This window comes from Oryzias latipes, chromosome 2 (assembly GCF_002234675.1).
Source record: "Oryzias latipes chromosome 2, ASM223467v1".
Taxonomy (NCBI): Eukaryota; Metazoa; Chordata; class Actinopteri; order Beloniformes; family Adrianichthyidae; genus Oryzias; species Oryzias latipes.
Window position 1 is genome coordinate 22,059,774 of NC_019860.2, and position 24,300 is coordinate 22,084,073.

Here is a 24,300-nt window from a genome sequence, read left to right on the forward strand (position 1 = left end):
CTCCGTCCCAACTGGTCTGTTCCATTTATGATGGACCTACAACCAACGGGGGCCCAAAAACACCACGACGGTTCGGTCTGGCTTAATGGGTCCATGTAATAAATGAAAAAACGTTCAAAATACCGGACCGTACAGTTCATTGAAAACAAGGCTGAAACATGCAAAAAAAAAAAAAAAAAAAATACTCCCATACAACTATACTACCACCGCCAGTATGATTTCAATACTGAAGGGTGAATTTCAGATTTGGGTGCACCATATTCTGACTCTGGTGGGTCTGTATGAACCATAGCCTAGTGTCTCAAAGTCCTTTAAATCAAACTTCTTTTCTTGGTTTGGTTCCGTCTATGTACCTGCTCGTCCGACATCACAATGACCAACTCCCACTGATGTCTAGGTGCTGTCCTAGCCTGCACCATCAACCCATAAAACCACACCGAAATGGTAGGCTTCACGATATCATGATGACATTCTGCATCACCAGAACCCATCGGAGAGCATTCTGTAATGTGTCACGTGAGGCTTTTGTAAAAGAACAAAGCCCGTTTCATTTAACTGCCTTCTGATACGAAACAGATCTCAAATGTACCAACATGTAATGACTTCCAGGCTCATATTTGTGATACAGATGAGGATCTTCTGTTCATTTCCGCTAACATGCATGCTTTCTTTCCTCTCTTTGTTCCAAGCTGCATTCATCAACCATCAATCTTGTGTGAAACGAGCCAAAATCTAGAAATTAAAAGGACAAAAAAAAAAAAAAAAACCTATTCATAAGTTGTCAGTGCCCAATAGAAGAGTGGATATTTAACAGTCAATCCAGTGACAGGTGAGAGTCTTTAAAATTATACTGACCTGTCGCAACCAGGAAGTGTAAGTTGAGGATACACAAAAACTGAGACATTTTTTCTACAGCAAAGAGGAATCTTTAATGAGTCATGAAGCATTTCATCTGTGCTCTTTCATTATTTCCAGAATTAGATTCCTCACCATCGTATAGCGTTAGCTACAGTTTATGGGAATACTAATATCATGTGAGGCTATTTACAAAAAGATTAACCAACATGGTAGAAAATGAAAACAGCACTGCGCACTCCTGCTGTGATGGGATTACTGTGCTCTCAGACATGTATGGTATAAAACACACACCCCTTACTCTACATCATCTGCATATTACTGCAGCCATGGAAAACCTGCATACTTCAGGATCTGACTCGACCCAATTTATGCAGAGAACATCTCCAAGCTGCCAACCCAAACAAAAGCCTGCTTTATTACACATTACTGTGAGACGGGGTGAAAAACAAAACGCAAATATGTAATTTGTAGGTATACAAGTGTAAAAATCAAACAACAGACACAAGGGTTTCATAAACATATTAGTTTTTGGGCTGTTGGTTGAAACAATACAATACCAAACCACAGACATTCAGACAACTGTCACATAAAAGGCCAAAACAAAATAACTGGAAACGGGTCAGTTTAAAAGATGACCAATAGTTGGCTAGTAAGACAAATAAGCCACTTTTTATTGAATCTGGCCCTGCAACAGACTGGGGACCTGTCCAGAGCGAACACTGGTTCCACAACAGTAGTTGGGACAGGCTCCAGCAGACGCCAAAAAGGATTCAGAAGGTTTGGGAAATGAATGGATGAATGAATCTGATGTAAAAGATTCCAAATTCAGCAACAAATATTTAATAAAAAACGGATAAATAAGGTTGAATAACTTTTAATTGAAAGACTTTTGACTGACGTTAACATTCCAAAACTGCCTTACTGGGCAAGTGTCCACAAAAGATTTGATCCCCTCCCATATTTGTCCTAATTTTGGTAAAGGCTTTAGGTATTTTTGGAAAATCGTTGGTGCAGTCATGAATGTAGATGGCGGCTGTCATTTGTCAGTCCGGCAGGGACTGCGCCATTGACACCTAGGCGGCCACAGGGCCATGGCAGCTCGGATTGGACGGTGTGTAAATGTCTCCGGTTGGCTACCGTCTTGGCGGTATATAAAAAATGGGCCAATCTGGAGCACTGGTCATTCACAACTCTGATTTTTACGACACATAATAAACTCGTCAATTGTCACATTTTTAGACATGAACCTCCCAAGAAACCCAGCAAGAGAAAAGCCCCAACGCCCAAGAAGACTAAGGTATAAGCGGTCCAACCATAGCACAAGTCTTTATCAACTGAATAGCGTTGATGCCATCTCCCCATTTATATGTAGGACCCACGGTGGCTGGGATCACTAGATTGACGTCAGGTCATGTCAACACCCCTTGCTGAGTGCCACCACACGACTTCTACCAATCGGACGGTGGCAGTGGGACGGCAGCACGGGGCAGGGGGTGGCTGGAGGGTAATAATCTGAAATCAGCCGTTCATCAGACGATAATGACCCTATCAGTCAATTATTGGACTGCTGCCTTCCTGCCACCCGCCTATCACTGGACTACCACTGCACGACCTCCAAATGTGACCAGTCGGCCACTAAGCGATGTTCAAAAATCGTCCGAACGTCGCTCAATTTCAATTTTTTCTTAAACCCTCCGCCGAAAAATACGACTGCCCCCTTCAAAATACAAATGCCACTGCAACCATTTTTGACTGTAGTCAGATCCGGCAAATTGTAGATCATAATAACAATTAAAATTAAATCAAATACAAACTGAAAAAACAGTTTTATATGCATTTCTATTCGGTTTTTCTACAGGGAAAGCAAAGAAACTGAATTAATTTCAATTAAAACACTACCATTTGTGCAGTTTTGAGATTCGATTAAAAAAAAACAACAACAATCTAATACCTAGTAGAATAGTTTTGATTACAAAATCCAAATAAAAAGGAACAAAACCATTACAAAGAAATTAGGCTAAAAAAATGCCTTATGGAAATGAAAGTGAATTGCAACAAAGCTCTAGATGTTGTCAGGGAACTGGGATAAGTTCAATTTAAATTTCTTCAGACAAACAAAATAAGCACATTTCAGTGTCCTATTTTTTAGGCTTCACATGAAACATTGGAGCAGCGTTTAGTACTTTGCACTTGGCAAATATTTTCCTCAACAACACTGAAAAAATTCTTTAAAATGTGTCAAGAGCTTCCATCTTTAGACAAAGGCTGTTTGCTCTACAGTTGTGTTTTTTTTAAGGAGCTATAATAAGATACAGCATATGTCACATAAAAGGGAGGATTGTTGGAAGGGGGCATAACTGAGCTAGGTAACAGAGCATCAGCATCAAAGGGACGATGGACGGACACAATAACCCACGAGCCGTTCTGGCTGTCGGACGGTGAATAAAGAGGAAGGGGCTGATCACCAAAACACCCACTCTAGTGACATTAGTCAAGCATGAGCAGCAGCATGTAAACAGAGGACCTGGACACCCATTTAGACCCACCAAGACATTTGGGTTCACTCGGGCGTAGCATGACCCAGCAGACCCCTCTGTCCCAGACAGCCAATTGAGAAGGAGGGTCAGAGAAATAGGTGGGGGGAGAATAAATGAGGAGGACGCCAGAGGAGGACAGATGAAGATGGATTTGGAGAGACGAAAAACGAGCAGGAGGAAGTGAGGCTGGAGAGTGTGGAAATGTTTGGCTGGTGGGCGGGTAGGTGTGGGGACTCGACAGCTCATAAGTATCGGCTAGCCCAACGGCAGGCGGCCACAGTTGTCAGGGCAACGCATGCGTGTAGCCATGCTACAAAACATGCATTTATCACAAGGCTTCATTGTGTGGCTCTAAATAATGACTCAGGCTACTGAGGTGATATGTGTGCATCAGTAGACAATGAGCATATTCAGATTTCCATCTGTTCTAAAAATGAAAACATTGAGGGGGAAAAAAAGGCTTTTAAAAATAATTCTCCACGAGTCTATGGTTGCCTCCGATAGGCCCACATCCTTTTTTTTTTTCACTTGAGCGCTCTGAGGATGCGTCAGCTTGCCTGCTTGCCTTCAGGGCGCACGTCCATTTGTGAAATCAATAGTGGTGTCTATTCTCCGGGAGGATCCGGTTCCTTCCGCACACATAAAGGGGCTCAGGTGGTCGGCTGCAGTCTGGCCCAAACACACAAACTTCTGAACATGATGCAGCATTGCAGCAGAGCGGGCCAAGTGCTGACGAGTCAGACTATAAATACGGATACTGCTTACAATAAGAAAGAAGAGAGCTGTCCATCAGGTAAATTGTGGAAAATTATGGCAATTTAAAGCCTTGGCATAACTGACGTCGCTTTTTCTGATTATGCAAAACTTAAAAGTCTGTTGTGATATAATGCAATAACGTATTCTAATGTTAGATTTATTTAAGCACAACTTCACCAGGAAGGACAATAAAATACGTAACTATTTTAGGTATTTTCATAAATTGCCTTTAGAGATTCAGCAAAAGTTTTACCAATAAATTAAATAAACTCCCGCTGTGACATTGTTAATGTTCAGTGCTTTTGCGGACACAACTGTTGACGACAAAGACGTTTAACGGATTTATTCGTCTGCAAGTGGATGCATCAGAATGGAGCGGAGCAGAGAGTTTGTGTATTTATCCACACCACATGTACGATCATTTTAACCACCACTGTGGACGCCCCCACTCCACAGGAAAAACAGGAAAGCAAGGCTACGTCGCATACAATTCGATAAAGCTTAAAAAAAAAGGTGGTTTGCAGACGTCTGCTGTGATTGGAGTTTACTTTAGCAGCATCAATTAGGGGTTAAAAGAAAAAAACAAGAGTATTTACTCTTTTTTGCATTGTAGTAATAGTTCAGGTTGGTGGTGGTGGCATCATGATTTGGAAAACTAGCACAATTGGGCCCTTTTGTAGAAATAAGGTGTCCCCCTTATGAAAAAATATCTATTAAAAGACTTTTTTCCAAATTAATCAATCAAATATTCCAAAGGTTTCGTTGTGGGGGTGACACAACGTAGATTTTAAAGTAAATTTGTGGATTCCTCAGGAGCTTCATTTTTTCTGACAAAAAAAACAGATTTATCTTTGGATTACCTTCCGCCTTCTACCAGGAAACATTAGCGCGAGAGAAACAGACTGTGGAAGCAAAACAAATGATGAACACTGAGCCTGAAGCAGTCAGGCCCAACACAATGTGTTGCATGCAAAAGACTAAAACAAAAGTACACATCCACCACCACCACCTGGGAATCTCTTCATCTGCTCTCCTCCTACTTCTCCCCGTCTACCTCCTGCTCCCTCCTTCTGTGCGTGTTGGCTACAGCAGGTGTGCGTTTTTCATGACCAGTCGCTGTGTTTCCTGCCACACCACCTCCACCCTCCCCAATATGCTCCTAACACACATCCACCCGGTAGCTCTACCCGGAAAAGCAGAGATCGTTTCAAGGGCATCGTTTAAAAAATAAATAAATAGAAAGCTTGGTACAAGAATAAGACAGTTGCTGTGGCAACAGCATCAAAGATCGATGGCACCTCCTGGGTTGACGGATACCGTCGGCCGTCTCGGACAGCTGAGCGCCGACACTACAGGCGTGATGTGTCGGCGTGGCAAAGTGTGACACTGATACACCAACCGACCTAACCTCGCCCGACCTGCCAGCTTCACTACTTCCTGGAACAATTTTGGGTCCAGGACTTCCTCCTGCGTTGGCGGCCTAATCTCAGCAAGGGGGCCAATATGGAATCCAGCTTCTTTAGTCATCCCCACTGGTGGATCACAAGCTTGTTTTCCAGGATAAATATATATACACTGTGACCAGACTAAAGCCTTTTCCAGCACGGAAACATGGAAAATCCTTTTTTTTTATTAAGAAGTAGGAAATCCAGCAAGTCAAGATTTTTTCCCCTTTGTAAATAATTCCTCTCACAATAAACAGCCCTTTAACTTAGTCCGTATTACAAAAATGACAGTTTCAACAGGCTTGCACCCATCGGAACAGAAGCATACTAATAGAGCTCCTAGAATTTGGTCTTGCTCCAAGTTGATTTCCATAAACAAAATCATGGAAAGTGTGTCTATTTGTATTTCAAAGCAAATATATACGCCTTTGTTACAGCCAGAAACACAGAGTTGTTGCCCATCTAAATGCAACACAGTTTGTCCTGGATGAATGACGGGAAAACATCTACATTTTCCTAAAGAATCAGCAAAAGGTGATCTTCAGCACAACAGCAGCTCTGAAATCTGACTCCTGGTATGATCGTGAAAGAATATGCGCTCTTCTTTCGACAAACCACACTTACACTCACATGTTTCCACTTAGTTCTGGAATTATCTACTTTGGCTGAGAAGACAATCTCCTGACAAAATCCCTCAGAGGCTTTTCTTCAACTCGGAACATTTTTTTTCCTCGTCAAGGCTCTGCGCTTACTTATCTTCTACTTTTTAAAGAATAAACAGGATAAAACAGCCCATGTGCCTAAGGATGTACTCAACGGTTTACCCAAGTCTGCTGTCCCAAATAGTGTGAATGTTATGGTGGGACATGCACCTGGACAGCAGGTGGCACTATTCATTCTTTTAGTTGGTTTTCCATCCAGTTGTAAACCGAAAGGAGGATTTAAAAAAAAAAAAATAATTCTGCTAAATGTACTGACATAGTGCTGCGCGATATGAGGAAAACTAACAAAAAGCGATAATCCTGATCAATATTGCAATGACGATACAACTTGCGATACATGAACAAATAGCAAAACAACCAAAAACATAATTTCACTGCAACAGTTTCATCTAAATAAAAAAGTCAACATAACTTAAATTACACTCCAAACGACCCTCGTCTACATAGGAGGCAAACATCTAACATAAAAGGGCTCCATCCGATTGGTAGATGATGTAAAGGGCTCCATCTGATTGATCAAATGCATAAAGGGTCATAACATTGTTTCAGTACATTTATAGTTTACCATTTATTGCGATTTTGGCCAACCTTTGCGATATTGCACAGCTTGATATCGCGATAACGATAAATGATCTATCGTTTGTGCAGGCCTATATTGACTTATTTCCTTTTGGTCTTGCAGAGCACCGGGTGGTTTGCAGTTTAGTGTTTATGTGTATCTCAGGTTTAAGGAGCCCACACTATGATGTTCCCACTACCATGTTTTAGTATCTTTGCTTTACTTTAGGAATTGTGAGCATTGTATAATGATCCAAGTACTGATCAATAAGTTTAACCTCAGCTATAAGTTGTATCCCTTTGGCTTCAGTCTTGACGCACTTTCACTAATCGATTCTCTACTTTAGTCCAGTGTCAAGTCAGTTAATTGCGTAAAGTGTTGCACATCAGCACAAAGCTGCTTTTCTCTGTGTCAGAATCCGTGGAATTATGTTAAATGCATAGGCGGTCAAAGATAGTAGTTCAAAGAGCGTGTGTTACTAGATGTTGCCAGCGACTTTAGCTTTGGTGTTTACGTTCTTTCAAATGCCGTAAGTCTTCGAACATTCAAGCAAATAATGTAATTCCAATACCGAATCAGCAGATTTACGTTGATCACATGAACGGCTGGAGAGTTACGTGTGCTAAAGAGCATGTCACAAGCGTGTCACCGGAAATGACTTCACAGCTTTAGTAAACCTGCTCCATATATGAGCCAAGTTATAATCCAACAAAGTGGAAATTGAACACGATGGAACTAGAAAAAATTGTGTTTTGCGTGTTTTTAACATTTTTCTGATGATGTAGGACACGCATCCTTTTTTGGTATTTATTAATTGAAATCGAAGTGAACCAGGACAAAAAAGTGCAGTTTGAAAAGGATCGTATTTGTGACGTAGAACATATGCTGGTCGGGCCACAAGTCCCCTCCTCCGAGCTCTCTGCAACGGGGTGGGGAAGGGGGGGGGGGGGGGTTGCCCCCCGCAACAACAACCCAGCCCACAACTCAGAGGCGAAACTGCAGAAACTATGTCCTAGAAAACGACACAAGTTTTTTGCTTTTGGCTAAAAACCGGGAAACCATCATTAAAACACAACTGGGAATGCTTTGAGAATTGATCAAAAAATGATCGGAGTGCGACTTTTAAGTGATTCCTCTGAAAAGAAAGAAAAAAAGAGTGGGGTTTAAGCACAAACTGGTGGATTGAAAAGTGTGAGAACGCTCAGAAATCTGTCAGATGAAACCACCTGAAATATGGTAATTCTTTGTAATCTCTGAACTTTTGGGCACAAAGATTACTGGAAGCACTCGTTTTCCGTCTGCTGAGAAACGATTACGAGCAGCAACGCCACCGCTTAGCCACTGCTGTTTACTTCTTACCTCAGAAGTGGCTTTCTCCTCTCCGTGGGGTTAAAGGGTCAGACGAAAGCAGCAACCCGCTAATTCATTCCTGTAAAAGAACAGAAATCACGTTTTAGCAGATTTGGGGGGGTCAAAAGCGCCGTCGAGTTTCGTTCCTCGCGCGGGCCACCACTAGTCAAACATTATGGATCGCCCGTGTTTGTTCACCCTGGACTGCTGGAGAACGGAGAACCGAACAGCTGGTGGGGAGCAGAGAGATCTCCACTGCAAGAATGTAAAGGATTAACGCTGAAGGGTGCTTGAGAGGGAGACTTAGCGAAGCAAGAGACGAAAAGACAAACGCTCAAAAGCTCCATCTTGGGTTCAAACTCTTCGTCATTAACGCAGGGTGAAGCCAGCTGCAGGCGCTGCCTTTATTCGACCACTTTTAGCACGCGCAAACAGCCTAATAAGCATGCAAACCAGCACAGGCCGATCATTTCAAACATGACTCAGGTGGAGAATCTCGTCAGAACTCTGACGCGTGCATGAACCGTGACTCAGAGGTCTGCAGGACCCAACAAACGCTGACCAGCTTTTAAACGTTTCAGCAAATCATTAACTCACTCTTTAACAGGGCTGACTCATCCACCACAGGCCTTATTTCAGCTCAAGCAATCCGCTGAATCACAGTGTGGCTGGATTAAAAGAAAAAAAACACAAAACATTTGGGCGTGTGGGGTGACGGTGTCCTGGAAATATCCCTGTTGGGGATCTGGTGTGTGTGACGGGCAGGCAGCCGCTGCCCCCTCAGCTGTTCCCCGAGCTTTTCTACGCATCAACTGTTGTTCAGAAACCGCGTGTGGCTCCTCCGCAGGCATAAAGAGCTTGCGTACGGGTGTGTGTGTTCACTCCAAATACACTCAGCAAAATGTGTCAAAGTGCACGAGGTGTGCACATGCCCCTGATGCAGACACGCGAGTGAAAAAACAAAAAAAAAAAACAGGGCTGGTCAGATTGCAAATAAACCCACCAACACCCGCCACAATGGATGATATTGCTCAGTCAACACAAGGCAATTGAACAGGTGTGGCAGTGACACACGGGCCGGTGCAGCTGCAGGGAACACAGTTGCTTCAGTCACAACAGCGCAGGGGCCGGCGAGCAGCTGCTCCTGAAAACAAAGGCGAGGCCTGCAGCACAGACGCTAACTTATGATGAAGGGCCACAGGCTGTGCAAAGATCAGGACAACAAAACTCCCCTTCAGATTCTGACGCTCCAACTGCGGCGTGCCTGACGCCACACAACCCTTTATTTTTTCTTAATTGACTTTAAGCTGGAGTGGCTCCAACGGTCATCCAAACAACACAAAAAAAAAAAACGCCAAAAAGGCGCCCTGTGTCCTCTCAGCGGCTCGTCTCAAACTCTTCATGCGAGTCGAAGAAAGAGTCGCACCTCAAAAACAAGGAGGAACACAGGGTCCAGTGTGATCGACACAGGTGTGTCCTCGTCCACCACTGCCTCCGCTTTTGGGTGGTTCATTTCCTGTCAGGGAAGGAAGTGGGAAGGAGCAGCGGTGATGTCACAGGGGGAAATAAAGACGGGATTGTTGAAGGAAAAAATAACAAAAAACACCACAAGGCAGAAACTATTATTTGTCCATCAGATTCAGCCTTAAGGGTCAGAAAGTTTGTCCAGAGATCGTTGATCTAAATGAAAAGTACCTGGGATAAGACCTAAAGAGAAGCTGCAAGTAAAACTCTGGGATATTCTTAAACTTATGCAACATACAGATGGGAAAAGGGCCAACACAACAGGAAAACTCACATTAGCACACAATTCGGCACAATGAGGCTTCACTGACTGCTGGAGTCAAGCGAATAGACTTGTTTTTATTTGCATTAGTCAAAACACCCCAACACTCGGCGATAGTGACGCCACAAAGACTTCAGTTTAAAGCCTTAAAATAGATTGTGGAGTAGAAGTTTGATGTATTCCTATTTATAGAGGATAAAAGGTCCCAAAAGCCAAAATTCCCTTATCCGGGTTGGGCCGCTGAGACACCCACCTTTGACTGCTACCCAAACCACATTGCACCAGCTCCTTTTGAGCCTTCGATGACCAGGCGCTCACCTGCGAGCTCCAGATTGGGGCTCCGGTGACGCCAGTCCAGGCAAAATAACTGGATCTTGGCTGCTTGGACAGCTTATTTCACGGAGTCAATCAAGAGGAAGTGGCCGGAGAGAGGGACGTCTGGGCATCTTTACTTAGACTGATGCCCCTGTGAGTGGAAGAAGATGGATGGATGGTTGGATGTATATGTCCTGAGGAGACAGGCTCTCAAAAAAGCTCAAAGAGTAACTAGAGTTACTCAAACGAGAATAACAAAAAATTCAACAAAATGCAAGGGTACAACATATCTCAACCTTTATCTGAGTTGTAGAAGCTAAAATGCTATTTGGCTTTACCATCACTCTCCTCACTAATACCCATTTATGTCAGAAATAACAGGGAAAATAGTGGGATTCTCCACTCAGCAAAGGCCTCTGGAAGAACCACACATGGTGGAAATTACTAAATAGCGCTGCCTCAGGAATGTTCCCACGATGGCGAGCGGGATCTCATGGAGCTCCCACTGGCTACCAGCAGGGTTTACTAGGGTATTAAGATCTAACAGGCACATATAGGGTTACGTGATAAAATGCCACAACACATTCGGAACGGTTCCACTTGTGTTGGACCCAAGTCCTCCTTTTGTGTGTCGAGGCATCTAAGCTTTCACGTCTCCGGAGACTATCTTCTGTCCACTCCCAAACCCCGTCATTACAACAGCTCCAGCAAAGCTGATCTGCTTAAAGACAGAAATCTCTGTGATTTAACACGGTTTTAGTCCAGCAATCTCTGGGCTGGAACCAACACCAGCACTGAGGCGGGGTAAACGATGACACTGACCCCGCTTCCGAGGCATTTGTGGAGCCAAAACCTGATGGCCGGTCCGAAAGGCGATGGCTGTGTGAGGCACGTGGGCCAAAACAATCAAGAATCAGCGGAGAAAGGAGATCAGTCAAGCAAAAAGAGATTAGCAAGCTACTCAGCCACCAACTTAACCCAGAAACTCAGTCAATAGAGCCTTGCAGTCACTTGCAGCGCTGCCAGGGTATTATAGTCAATGAGATTTAGAGGGAGGCAGTCAAACATGCACGCATGCACACACACACACATTATTCTGTCAGATTAAGCTTGTTCGTTTGAGATACTGTCAAGGGATTCTGCTGTAAAAAAAAAAAGTGCCAGCCCACTTTTACAGAGGCGAGCTTAGCAACTTCCTCTGGCAGGATTCTCCGCATTGTAGGTCACTGCAGAGAAACTGGAGATGCCATTTACATCCTACATGAACCCGGTCGCAAAGTGAAAAGAGGGGCGGCCCGCCAACATCTGGCTGTTACAGTAAATGTAGAGCAGCACATAGAGGCGTGTAACTTTCAAACATTGGCAAAGGACAACGGGAAACATCAGGAATGACCTCAGTGTTTCCTTCTCGTCGTCTATTATATGACATCAGCCAGGCTCAACTCAGATCCACGGATTCTCAGAAAAGTCTCTCTAGTCCGACGTGTACTGTTCCCCGTGACCATTTTCCTTTTAAAAGCCGGTAGTCACAGAGGTTTTGATGACGTACAGAAACTTTTCCCCTCCTCAACGGGACACTGCCGCCTGCTTAAGCACTGATCACACCAGCTGAGGAAGCTCTGCTGCTTGACGAGAGGGAGGCTAGGAGATCTAAGTAAGGAAAGTAGGCTGGGGTGCATTTTTAATGACAAAACGAGGCGTTCCAGCCCCAGTTTTTGGTGTAAAGCACCAGTATGTGCAATGAAATAAACACAGATACACTTGGACTTATGAAAACATTTAAATAATTCACAAACACACATTACTTTAGATTTTAATGTATAATGTTTAGGGTTTACAGTTCAAGGAAGATAAAATGACAAAAAAAATTTCTTCTATAAAACTTTTCAAGCAACTTCTTACCTTTTAATATTAGTTCCTGTTCTTCTTTTAACCAACTACAGCCTAAAGGCTGTGTCACACAGCCATTGCGTACATTTTGTGCATTTTTAACGTAGGAAATTTCATAAAATTTGTACGTGTTTTTCTCACAGTCATTGGTCAATCTGCGCAGATGTTCTTCCTGGGTTTTAGCCGACGGGTCTTTATGTATTTTCGGTTTTGCGCGGTTCAAAAATTTTGGCTGGTTGAGAATAACGCTGTTTATGGATACTTTACGTAGTTTATACGCAATTGCTACATAAATCTTACGCAATTGTGGGCGATTTTTGCACATTGCATACGCAAATTTGTGGTTTTCTATGACCGTTCACCTATGTCCGACGGAGGTTTCACGCACGTACAACTGAAGTATAACTTTTATATCGCGTACACAGCGCACATATGCTCAAATTACGTAATTGACCAATTTATTGCATAAAAACAGCTAAATAATCACATGCGGTTCATGATCTTCGTTGATTTACTTGATGCGCCGTTTATTCACACTTCCTCCGTAGTTTTAATGTTGTTCATTTGTGATATTTTATGTTAAGACCACAACTTTTCTTCCACGTAGATTCACGTATAACAAATTTTCATCCATGCAATATTTTCAAAATGTACGTGGTGGCTGTGTGACATGGCCTTAAAGTGCCCGCAAATTTTTATTTTGACATCATGTGATCACCTAAAACTTTCTTTTTTACTATTATAGGCTACTTATTATTAAAACTATGAATGTCAACCATATAAACCAAGAAACAACGGCTAATTTGAAGAAACTGCACTCCAAAAGGCTTGGTTTTCTTTTAAAAGTCAACACTTTTGTAGAAAATATCAACATAGTGAGTCATCTTGGGAATATATGATCGTTCTAATGAACGTTATGATGTTATCATTCAATGCCCATAACTAAAGTGTGATCTAACTAATCCAAATAACATAAAAGGCTGTCGAGACTTTCAACCTAAAGTATACAGACGCTACGTTTGCTTTAATGCTTTAGCAAAGTGGCTGCCCCTGAACTGTAATCAGCTCCTAAAGCAAAGAGATCTATAAATATGAACCTGCAACCGTCCCGGCCGGGAAAAAGGAACAAAGCAGTTAGCATGGCAGCACTCACATATCTGCCCCTTTTATGTCTCCCAGGGAAAGAGAATCTATTAGGACCCATTACGTTTACACAGTGAAGACGCTTTTAAAAGTTTGTTTAGGGGTTTAAATGTTTGCTTGGTTTGGAAATTGTCAAGAAAGTAAATTGTGAATCAATTAAAATGTTAAAGACCCCCTCCAATCTTCTTTTGATCTATTTTCAAAACGTTCACAGTAGTCTCTTCATTATGACTGTGCCGTTTTCAGCCAATATCAAAATTCCTGTGTTGTTTTTATAGGACATAGTTTCTGCAGAGCGGCAGGAGTTCATTTAAAAAAAAAAAAAAAAAAATCACCTCGGAGTTGTGGGCGGGACCACTGGAGTGGAGCAACAGGTTAAAAACACAATTTTCCTCAAATTGGGTCTTTAACTTTTAATCTACAAGGGTTATTCACAGATTTTGTGCCTTTTTACCTCTTTATTAGTAGAAAATTCACAACCTGTAAGAACATCCTACTTCCTTTTTTGTGGGAAAACAGAAAATTGTTTGAATAAAGACGCATCATCTGATAAAAAGGGAAAGCCTAAGGAGGAACAGGGTTGATGCAAATTCAAGACGAATACACTCGACCACCAAAAGAAAATTCAGGAAGGGGACAGAACAAAAAGAGCATTTTCAGAGTAAAAAACTCAGGCAAACGCAGAACAGATGTCAGATTTTATGATCCAGACTTTTCCAAAGTCACGTCATGAAGAAAATTCCCGAGAACATCAAGAAGAGCATTCTTGCAATCAAACTGGTAACACTTTGACTTCCAGGATAAAGATTAGTATTTAAGGTGTGGTGGCAGATTTGCACAGGAACAGGGGTGTGGTTTTTATATTTTTAAAGAGCTGTAACATCAATGCTAACTTTATAGGATTATTATTACTTTTTTAAATATGTCACGATCCTTTGTGGCACCCATTTTTACCAGTTTCAGAAAGTTAAAAACAAAAAAACTGGCTTTAAATCCTTTCAATACAAACAAAACGCTCCTGTGACCTCTTCATCGTCCAATACTTTAACCATCACTGACATAATCCTGAGGACAATTATAACGACTAAGTATTAAGCCATCTTTAAGCAGCAAGTCAAATCCAGGGAGCTCCACGGCAGCTTTGGTTGAGTAAAACAACAGTTTATTTGGGGATTTGCAACATGCAAAACTCATTTAATGGACAAACCCACAAAACGCAACATGAACCGCTTCAGCTCGAGGTTTTTTTTTTGCTTCAGAGTGATATATTCCACCATGTTCCACCTTGGGAGTCTCAGCCACAATATGATGATAACCTTCAACAATCTTCATCTCTCAAAGGAGACACGATAAACAACATTATCTGCTGAAACCTCATCCTTTGGCTCTATAACACCACCATTGTTTTTAATGGTTCTTCAAGCTGTAAATAAAGCTAAACCCCGGCGAGGATATCCCTGGAATGTGACCCTGAGGTCAACAACTACAAACCACTAACACGAGCAGCACTGAACAGGGTCCGGGTAAACATTTTAGGGCCAAAACGCTGGCATCTGACAGAGGCGTGAGTGGGAGTTTGTTTGCATTTGAGAGTGGCGTTTCAGTCTCGTCAACAGTCTGTACCGAACGTGCGCGTCCAGGGAAAAGGCCGTCAAGTGTGCACGCCAATCCCCTGCAGCGGTTTCATAAGAACGCAGTGAACTCTCGGAGAGAACGCCGACCGAGCCAACGTTTAGCCTGTAAAATACTGGATGTTAAAGCAATCCGAAGAGTGAGGCGTAAATCCAACCTCTCCGTCTGAGTACAGTAACTCACACAGGACGGCTCATTCATCACTTGGAGTCTAACGTTTTTATATACAGCAGCCAGACGGCCCGTACATTTCCAGCGTTGTGGAAGTTCTTGACGCAGCTTTCTCTGAAGCACTCCAGCTCGCCTTAAGTGAGTTTTCTCAGTCAAAGAGCCATTAGTCACAATAAGACTATGAAACGGGCAAACCCGGTCATTTATCACCGCTCGCTCTGATCGACGTGGTGAGGGATGAAACCTAAAACCATAAATCATCTCCACCATCCATGATGTCCTGAATGTAGCAGGTGGATTTTTTTCTAATCTTAGATGTCAGGATCAAATTCAGAGGAATTACTCAACTCTATAAACTACAACCCGCACCTTCCCGGGGCGATAACCTCCTTAACCATAGCCATCCAGGGAAGCCACACCCTACTTGGTAAGTTTCACCCTAAAGAATAGTTCATTTGGGTGCTTTGATCGCTCCAAGTCATATTCTAGTGCAGTAGGAATATAGTGTGATTACTTGACCTGGCGGGACACACCTATGGCGCCAATTACAGAGCATTTGCTCAAATTGGCTAGAAATTAAATCCACCGTTTGTTCTACAAGATTTATTTTATCCAAGAACAAATTTATCGGTATATGTAAAAAAACAAAACCAAAAAAAAAAAAACCACAGATTATTTATATATATATAAAACACCATATCATGTATGTTTTTATGGATCAGTGATTTTGTCTACACCCTACGACGGACTGGCGACCTGTCCAGGGTGTAAACACAGCCTTCGCCCTACAGTAGCTGGTATAGGCTCCAGCAACCCCGTGACCCCGACAAGGATTCAGTGGGATCAAAAAATGGACACACCCATGAACTTGTTCACATGTACCCAAAACATCAAAGTCGCAATTCAATTTCTACAGTTTTTCATAGTTTTCAAGTTAACGGAATAGTACAATAACAGCCATAATTTGATAACAAGGTGTCGGATAAACAAATGTAGTTTCTCCCTGCAGTCAAGAGTCCCGATAGCTGTATCAGAAAAAATTATGTACCTTTAAATCTGCACCGGAAACAATAAATCTCTAATTTTTAAGAGTATGGAGTAATATTTATGCTACCACGTTGCACACAAAACTTTCTAAGTTGCAAATAAAAATTTGAAATATTTACCTTCAAAAAATTTTTTTACTTCCAATTTTTTTATTTTTGCTTTCAAAATATTTTTGCATTTGCAAAACCAATATTTTCGCATGTGCATGTGTCTCATCTCACTTTTTTCCTACCTTTGATTTTTCTCACATAAGTTTCAGTTTAGTGTGACACAACTCATGCGACAATATTTGTTTTGCAAATGCAAAAATATTTTTGGGATGCACAAAAAAATTGAAAGCGTAAATTCTTTTTGAAAAAACTTTTTTGAAAGCAAAAATAAAAAAATTTGAAAGCAAAAAAATAAAAATGAAAAGCAAAGCAAAAAAAATTAGAAAAGCGATTATTACATTTTTTTTTGTTTGCAACTTAGAAAGTTTTATGTGCAATGTGGTGGCATAAATATTTCTCCATATAAGATGGACCAATGTTTGTGTGGCGTATCCAAGGCAACCGCCATTTCTTCCTCTAGGAGAACAAATAAGGCCGCAACACTGTTTTCCATTTGATTTGGCTCCAACATTACCAAAACCAACAAACTGTGCTGTCACCGTTACCCCGAACAGACGCATGAAAGTCAAAAAAGAAAAAAAAAAACAGAAGGAATCGGACAATGAACTAAAACACCAGACGAAGATTCCTCGGGTTTAGGGTCACCTGCTCTCAAATCTGGACCGCAGGTCGGGAGCGGTCAAAGTTCCACATTAGCATATATCAGCAGAGTTGCCTGATGTGAGCACCATCAGTCAACGCGGGTTTTACAGGACGCCCATGTTTCCGGTCACATGCTCTCGAGTGAAGCCGCTCATCTGCAGTACAGTAGCAGAGGAAAAGGGGGTTGGGGAAAACACAGCAGTGAGAACCAGCCACCTGGTTTTGTCAAAGTCACACAGATTAATAGCTGCTTAAGAGGGTTTATGGACAAGGACTGAACAGCAAAGGGACCGTCGATGGATAAACAACACAGTGTGGCGTCCATGTTTCACTGGAGATAACAAAAAACAACAACAACAAATATAGGTCACGTCATCTTTTTTAAGACGAATGTACTTCTCTGAGTGTTAGATAAATCAAAAAAGAACAAAAAGATGATCGAGGTGCTTTTAAAAACAAAAGTATAAAAGACAAAAGGCACACTTTATGTATGAAGATGTTTGGGAGAAAATCATCCTAGAAGTCAGAAAATATAGAATTAAAACATTTAAAAGCTGATATAAAAACAATAATTTGCTGTTTGAGTACAAAACCAACAAATCACTATAAAAGTTAGTACTTCAAACATTTAGTAAAAAACTAACAAACAAAAAGACAACGTAGGTAACAAATCTGTTAACAATATTTGATTCTTCATTAAATAATGGTTATTTATTGAATAGTGGTTTATTTTTAAAGAGCTTATCGAAACAGACTACTAAAAAATGACATTATTTCAAATTCTCACTAAAAAGCCTTACATTTTTTCTTAAACTGACAGTGTTTTTTAAGTGTTACTGATTGAATTGCGAGTTAACGTAGTCAACGTTGGTTTTAGTGGTCTCAGGTTGTTTTTTTATGTGCAGCAAACAAGGTTGGGGGGTAGGGGTATCGTGAATAGGCTAACGTAGCAACCGTTTAGGCGGGCGGACTGTGTTTTACTGATAAAGTTGGGAGTTGGCATGGTCACAATAACTTTGGTTTTAGCGATATCAGTCTGTTTTTTTACGTGCTGTAAACAAGGTTGGGAGGCAAGGGTGTTGTGATTACGCTAATGTAGCTAACGTGGATGATGTAAGCCGTGTAACAAACTAGTTTTAAAGTAACTGGGAACACAGTAAGCTCTGACTTGCTGACAGACTTATTTCCGATTCTTTCCTATTCTTGCTTAATGCGCCTTTTCGAAAATTGACCATTCATTGCCTTAGGCGGGGGCCTATAGTGCGGGAAAATACAGTAATACAGCTTTATTTTATTTATTTACAATATTCTAGATAAGAATTAAACTCCTCAATTTTTAGAATAACTTGCAAAAAGTAAAAAGTATGATGACACTTTTATATGGGTGCTTTAACAAAACAAGAGGTTGGTCATTGTTTTTCTAACTAATGATAACATCTACAAAGACATTGACGGGCTGTAAGGTCAATGAGTTCATGTTTTTCTAGTGATGCATGAATGCCATAGAAAATGAGCCTAACTGTAAAGAACAGCACAGTCAACACAAAGAACTGTATCTGGATATCAAATTCCCAGCAATAGAAGGCCATGAGTTAAGTTGAAGTATTTATATATGAAAAGGGCAAAAGGAAGCACATGCTATCTGGAACAGCCAGAGACTCTGCGGGCCACAGGGAGTCTATCCAACCATTTGTCTTTGTTTGCAAATGGCAGGGGCAGCTGCCGCCAAAGGTCAGCAAAATGTTACCAGAACAAGGCTCTACAGAGGCCGGGATCAAGCAAAACAAGACAGCAACACGCCCCAGCGAGATGCTCCCCGTCCGTGCTATCCTTCAACTCACTGGATGGTTCCATCCAGTTTATTCTATATCATATCTGCAGAAAGTCCAGAAAATATCAAATTCCATCCCCCCTTCCAACAGCATTTGAAGTGCCATCCTCCCCCTACTTCACCCGCTTGTAACGCAACCTGGGTAAACCTACACCGACCACCATCAGTACCCCCGAGCCTCGTCTTTGGAGCTTTTATGTGAGGACACAAATTGCATGACTGAGTGCTGACAGACACGCAGACCAGGAGGCAGGTAAAAGAAATAAGATTTTAAAAAAGTCCCGTCCATCATCTTTAACAGGCTTTGGGTTCACTGCGAAGCTCGGACTGGTTTTCTCATCAACTGCATCGAGAGAAAAATGGAATTTTAAGAAAATGGGGTAAGAAGGAGCAGAGATGGAGAGCAAAAGAAATAAAAAAAGTGCTCCCCGATGTAACCTCATCCTGTCAACTTTAATACCCCGAAGAAAAGAGCAGTAAATCCCCTATAAGAGCTTTTAATCAGGCCACTGTACTGCTTTCTGACGTGATTTTCACCTGCAGAGCCGCAAACTTAATCCTCACCCTCCATAAAAGTCCACATAGAACCTCATTCAGGAATGTGCATTTACAATTTCACTACGGTAAAAACTCTTCAAGTTGAAGGGAAATTTCCCACCAGGGCCGTTTGGGCTGTGGTAGAGTTTGTTTCCCCCCAGATACTCTACTTTGTTTGGCAGCTGAACCTGAACTCTGGTACCGACCGAATAAGGTAGAGCCTCAGTCACATGCACCCACCCTGGTGTCGCAGGTTTTTGGGTTGTCAGGGCCCGTGAAGGGTTATAGAGTTGTCTTGTCCGTGCTGCCACCTTAAGGGGCGTCATGAAATCGTGAAGTAGTCTTAGGCTAATGAAAGTTGCAAACACTTGTGAAGTACGGGTGATTCTGTCGCCACACTATAGTCATTAGTAAGGTGCACATGCTGGCTCCTTCTTGACCCTGGATGGACGCCACACACAGGGGGTGTCCAGGTGTGCCTGAAGAACACCTGTAGGATGTCCACACAAGCCAGGCTACACAACCTTTTAAGTGAGCAGCACTAACGGGCTCCTTGCAGAGTCTGCCGGATTTGTATGGTATAAATGAAAGCGTTTATGTGTTCGCTAGCATGTTCATAGAAAAAGTTCGCTCTACAGGATTGGTAGGGGTTCAACGGATCACGTGTTACGTACAGAACACTAGCCATGGTTCGGAACACACCTGTACAGCCGATTTCCTTCATTTACTCAGGTATGAATGCTTAAAAGCAAGTTCTTTTTTACCAATCGGACCTGGCTGAGAGGCTTGCGCACATCTAACCCTTGTGCTATCTTATGGGGGTCCAGATGACCCCACCCTTACATTGATGTGTTCTCCCTACCATGACAAAGGTGGAGAGGATTTCATGGACACCAGTAAAGATCACAAATCATTGAAGAAAAAAGGTTCAGAACACTTTCTTGTGGGGTCCAGATAACCTCACTCCCAATGTTGAAGTGCCTTGGATAGCACAAGGGTGAAATTACTTTAAACAGAGCAAATAAACAGGTATCACAGAACAGCTGTACAGAAATACTTTAATAACTTCCCGTTATAATGATCATCTGATGAAGTCTGTCAGAGCAGAAAGATAGACGTTAGCAAGACAGCTCTGTCTTTTTTGTTTTTGGTCGTTCTTTTCGTGGTCCGAGCTCCATGGGACAGCTGGACAACAAGAATAATAGTTAATATGGAGGAACAGGGTCGGGCCACTCTGGTCTATCTCAATTTTCTTCTCAAAATACACGACTAGCACTACTTAGAATCACGGAAGTAGAATTTTCTAAAGACATGCAGGACAAAAAACAGCTGAAGATGCCTAAAGGAACACATCAGCGAGATCTCAGAAATGCTTTGGACGTCTGTTATGTCCGTCCAGACAAAAAGGGAAAATCTTGATTTGATGTTTACTGTCAGAAAAACTAGCTTGAAGGCCTGATGGGGGATGCAAAGAAAAGGCCAGTCGTTCTTTTCAACCCATTAATTTCACTGTAAAGGAGTGGATTACATCCCAACTGTCCTCCTTTCTGACTAAACCCAGGAAAGCTTTCAGTCCCGTGCTTTGTGGATGCAAATTAAGCGTGCCTTAAAGACACAGACGGTCTATTATCATGCCACCGAGGGGAATAAAGGCCGAGCCAAGTGGCTGTTTAGTGGCTTCTTTCTGTTTGTTTGGTTGTGTCTGCCAATAAATTAAAGTTATAGCATACCAGAATCAAAGCCAGGCCTCCGAGGGGATCAGAAAAGTCGCAATCTCACGACAGAAAAAATAAGATGCATTTAAAAACCCAAATGAGTAGCAAGAGATGGGAAGGAATATAATTCAAAAGGACCACAAAAACGGAAAACAGACCCAAAGATAAATAAAACTACAAAATGAAAGGCGAGCAGATGGTAAACAATGACCACCGAAGCACAGAATGTAACAAATGCTACCCGAAATGAGGAAAAACTTTCCGAGTGGGTGATGAAATGAGATGCAGGATGACAGAGAAAAATCTGTTTTTTTCTTAGATGAAAAGATTTTACCCCAATATGCTTTCACACTGAAACTTGTTTCCTCAGATAATCCTCTTTATTTGGTAGAAGAAAAAAAAAAAAATCAGAAGAAAAAATTAAAAACTCCACATCATCAAAAACATAACAAATGGTCTTATATTGACTTGCAAGTGAATAATAGTGTGCTTCAATGCAGTGTGAATGCAAACAGAATATCCAGAAAAGGTACAAACAAATGGGACTGGATGGTAAATGGAGTACACTTAAATAGCGCTTTACTAATTTCATTAAAAGGCCCAAAACGGTTTCACAACGGATACTTTAACACATGGGTGGGCAAGGCGGAAACCAAACCTCTTCCGATCAGAGGTCAACCACTCTGCCTCTGCACCACAGCAGAGAGAAGAAGAAAAAAAACTCTACATGATGTTAAAAAAATTATTTATAATAAAAAAACAAGGTTTAACACTGACTTGCAAGTGAACCCTGGTGCGCTTTACTACAGTGTGAATGCAAAGAAACAATCCAGCAGTCATAAATCTAATATCTAAAGGGGACTAGATGATTTTCTGAAAAATCTATCTCAAAGGTGAAGTTTGAAAGCAAATCAAAACACTTTTAGGGTGTTTTGATTGCAAACTGCATATTCTAAATGGCAACGCTTCACTACATTCCTCTCCAAAGCGGTTGACGGTGGGATTCCCATTAACCCACAAACATTCACACACTGATGGCAGCTCCACCGCCCAACATTGGTGCCAATCTATGACCATCAGGAGCAATGTGTGTGTCTTACTCAAGTGAGGTCAGAGGTCGACCAGTCTACCTCTGCACCACAGCAGAGGAAGAAAAAAAAAAAAAAAAAAACGGAAAACAAGATGTGTTGACCTGTAAGTGAACCCTGGTGCGGTTCACTACAGAGAGAATGCAAAGAGACAGTCCAACTGAACTAAATATAAAACGTACAATCAAAAAGAGACCAGAGTGTTTACTTATTGGTAAACACTTTAGTCCAATCTCAGAAGTGCAAAATGCTGCAAAGACTGACAGTTTTTTTTTTTTTTTTAAATTTTAGATTTTTTTCAGGGAAAGCAAACCTAAAGGGCTCCATTTAAATAGAAACGTCATGGTGGCACATTTAACTGCTCTAACTGGCACACCAACAAAGAAGTGAAGGTGAGCGCGTGGACGCACAGCCGCGGATGGATATTTGGTCGAGAATCCAGAATCTTCTATCTTCACCACACGACCTGTGGTGCGGCGCGACCACGCCAGGTGACTGCCAACCCGAGTGGGACAACACCATCGGCCATTACCGGGAGCGGAGATCCTCCTCCCGCCGAACAGGGTGGAGACTTGGACATCATTTTGCTGTTCAGCGGGATGCGGAGGAGAAAAAAAACAGCCAACCGCCACAAATCTGCCTATAAATGCGGATAAATGATGGGAGAAAACAAAGGGACTCGATCATTGTGGCTCCCGGGAGAGCCGCGGCTCCGTTTCCCCAGTCCACCCAAACGCTGCACACCCTTTCTCCCCCACACCTCCACAAGAAATTGGGCTCTTCAATGGCCGCGGAGGGGGCACAAACCGGCCCGTTCAACCCCCCACCAGACGCGTCATTAAAGCAGACATCCACGCCAGTACCCGTCTAAATGCTGGATCCGGTTGAAAAGTGCAGCCGCGGACACTTCGTTTCCCTCCCGAGGTCACATTCTGGGATGGGCTGCCAACCATATGAGCCCCAGTGGGACACCAATGCGCCGTTTCCACACATTTCACCCACAAAAATGTCATGATAAAATCCTCACATACGTGAACAAACGCAGGAATTAAACTACAAGTGAACTTACAATGAACGAGCTTCTTCACAAAGAAGGTCCGTAGTATCCCGTTTTCCCGCAAGGAGGAGTGAATTAACCTTCCCGTTTTCACTGGAACTAACCAAGAAGACTACGATTATTCTTAATATTGGGATTATTTCTGCGGGTAGTTTATCTGAAAGTGCCCGCTGACTGGCTTTCACCCTCCGCCTGGCCCGCAGTCCACGGATCTGTTGCCATTCTGCTTCTCTTCTCCCGCAGCTGCTGAGGAGACGCGCGCGCGCCGCGCCGTCGTTTCCTGTCCAGCCCAGCGCCGGACGCTGCCTTCACGGACCGCCGGATAAGTCTTATCAGAGTCCAAACACTTAAAACTAGAAAAATAGACTGTCTGACACTTCTTTTAATTGAGTTATAATGATGTATAAATAATCAACTATCTATTTGAATATATGAAGTAATACTTGTATCTAAAAATGTATTTTTCTGAGGGATTTTATGAGGGGTACTCTGTTGTCTTTGCTCCCTTAATGTGACCAGGAACAGCAACAGAAACACAATAGTACAAAAACTATTGTGGTGATGGATGTAAAAAAATAAAAAAGCCCGAACAAAACCCTATAAACAAATTCAATAAATACACAAAAAATATACACATCTCTGCAAACACAACATCATTGTGTGTCACAAAATGCTAGAAACACAAGGAGAAATTACCCAAACCAAAAATAACAACAGAAAATCTGAAATTAAAAACAAAACAGAACTAATACTTAGAAGAAATTGAATCACTAAAAAGTTTAATTTTCCACAAATCCTTATTAACTCCCAATTACACTGAAAAGTAATTAAGACTGATGGGAAAAGAGTGTGTTGCTGCCATCTAGTGGACAGTACACCGGATGGCAATTCATGTTTTCCCCTCATACAGTATCACATACATGTGTCTACAAATATTATAGTAGTTTGTAAAAACTATAGTCTTATTTTTGTGTACTTTTGGATACTGGAGTGTATTTTTAAACCATCAGATTCTCACTTATCTTCCCAAAGTTTAAACTAAAACTCTGGAAGTTTTTTTTGTTTCTTTATTCCTGAGTCAACTAAAAAGTCAGTATTTTTAGTTAAAA

The 24,300-nt window shown here is 41.9% G+C and overlaps 1 protein-coding gene across 5 annotated transcripts in view; it reads right to left on the minus strand.

Annotated features, from left to right (window-relative positions):
* Positions 1–23,486, minus strand: part of LOC101163063 (ras-associated and pleckstrin homology domains-containing protein 1) — a 46,357-nt gene extending 22,871 nt beyond the window's left edge. For 4 of the 5 annotated variants that reach the window (XM_023966038.1, XM_023966034.1, XM_023966031.1 and 1 more), the window contains exons 1-2: positions 23,204–23,486; positions 8,237–8,306 (exon numbers count right to left, since the gene is read on the minus strand). The gene's annotated coding sequence lies outside the window, so the exon portion shown is untranslated. Of the gene's footprint in view, positions 1–8,236; positions 8,307–8,425; positions 8,687–23,203 lie in introns of those variants that run through there. The other variant, XM_023966024.1, reaches the window with a different exon arrangement.
* Positions 23,487–24,300: the final 814 nt, after the last annotated feature.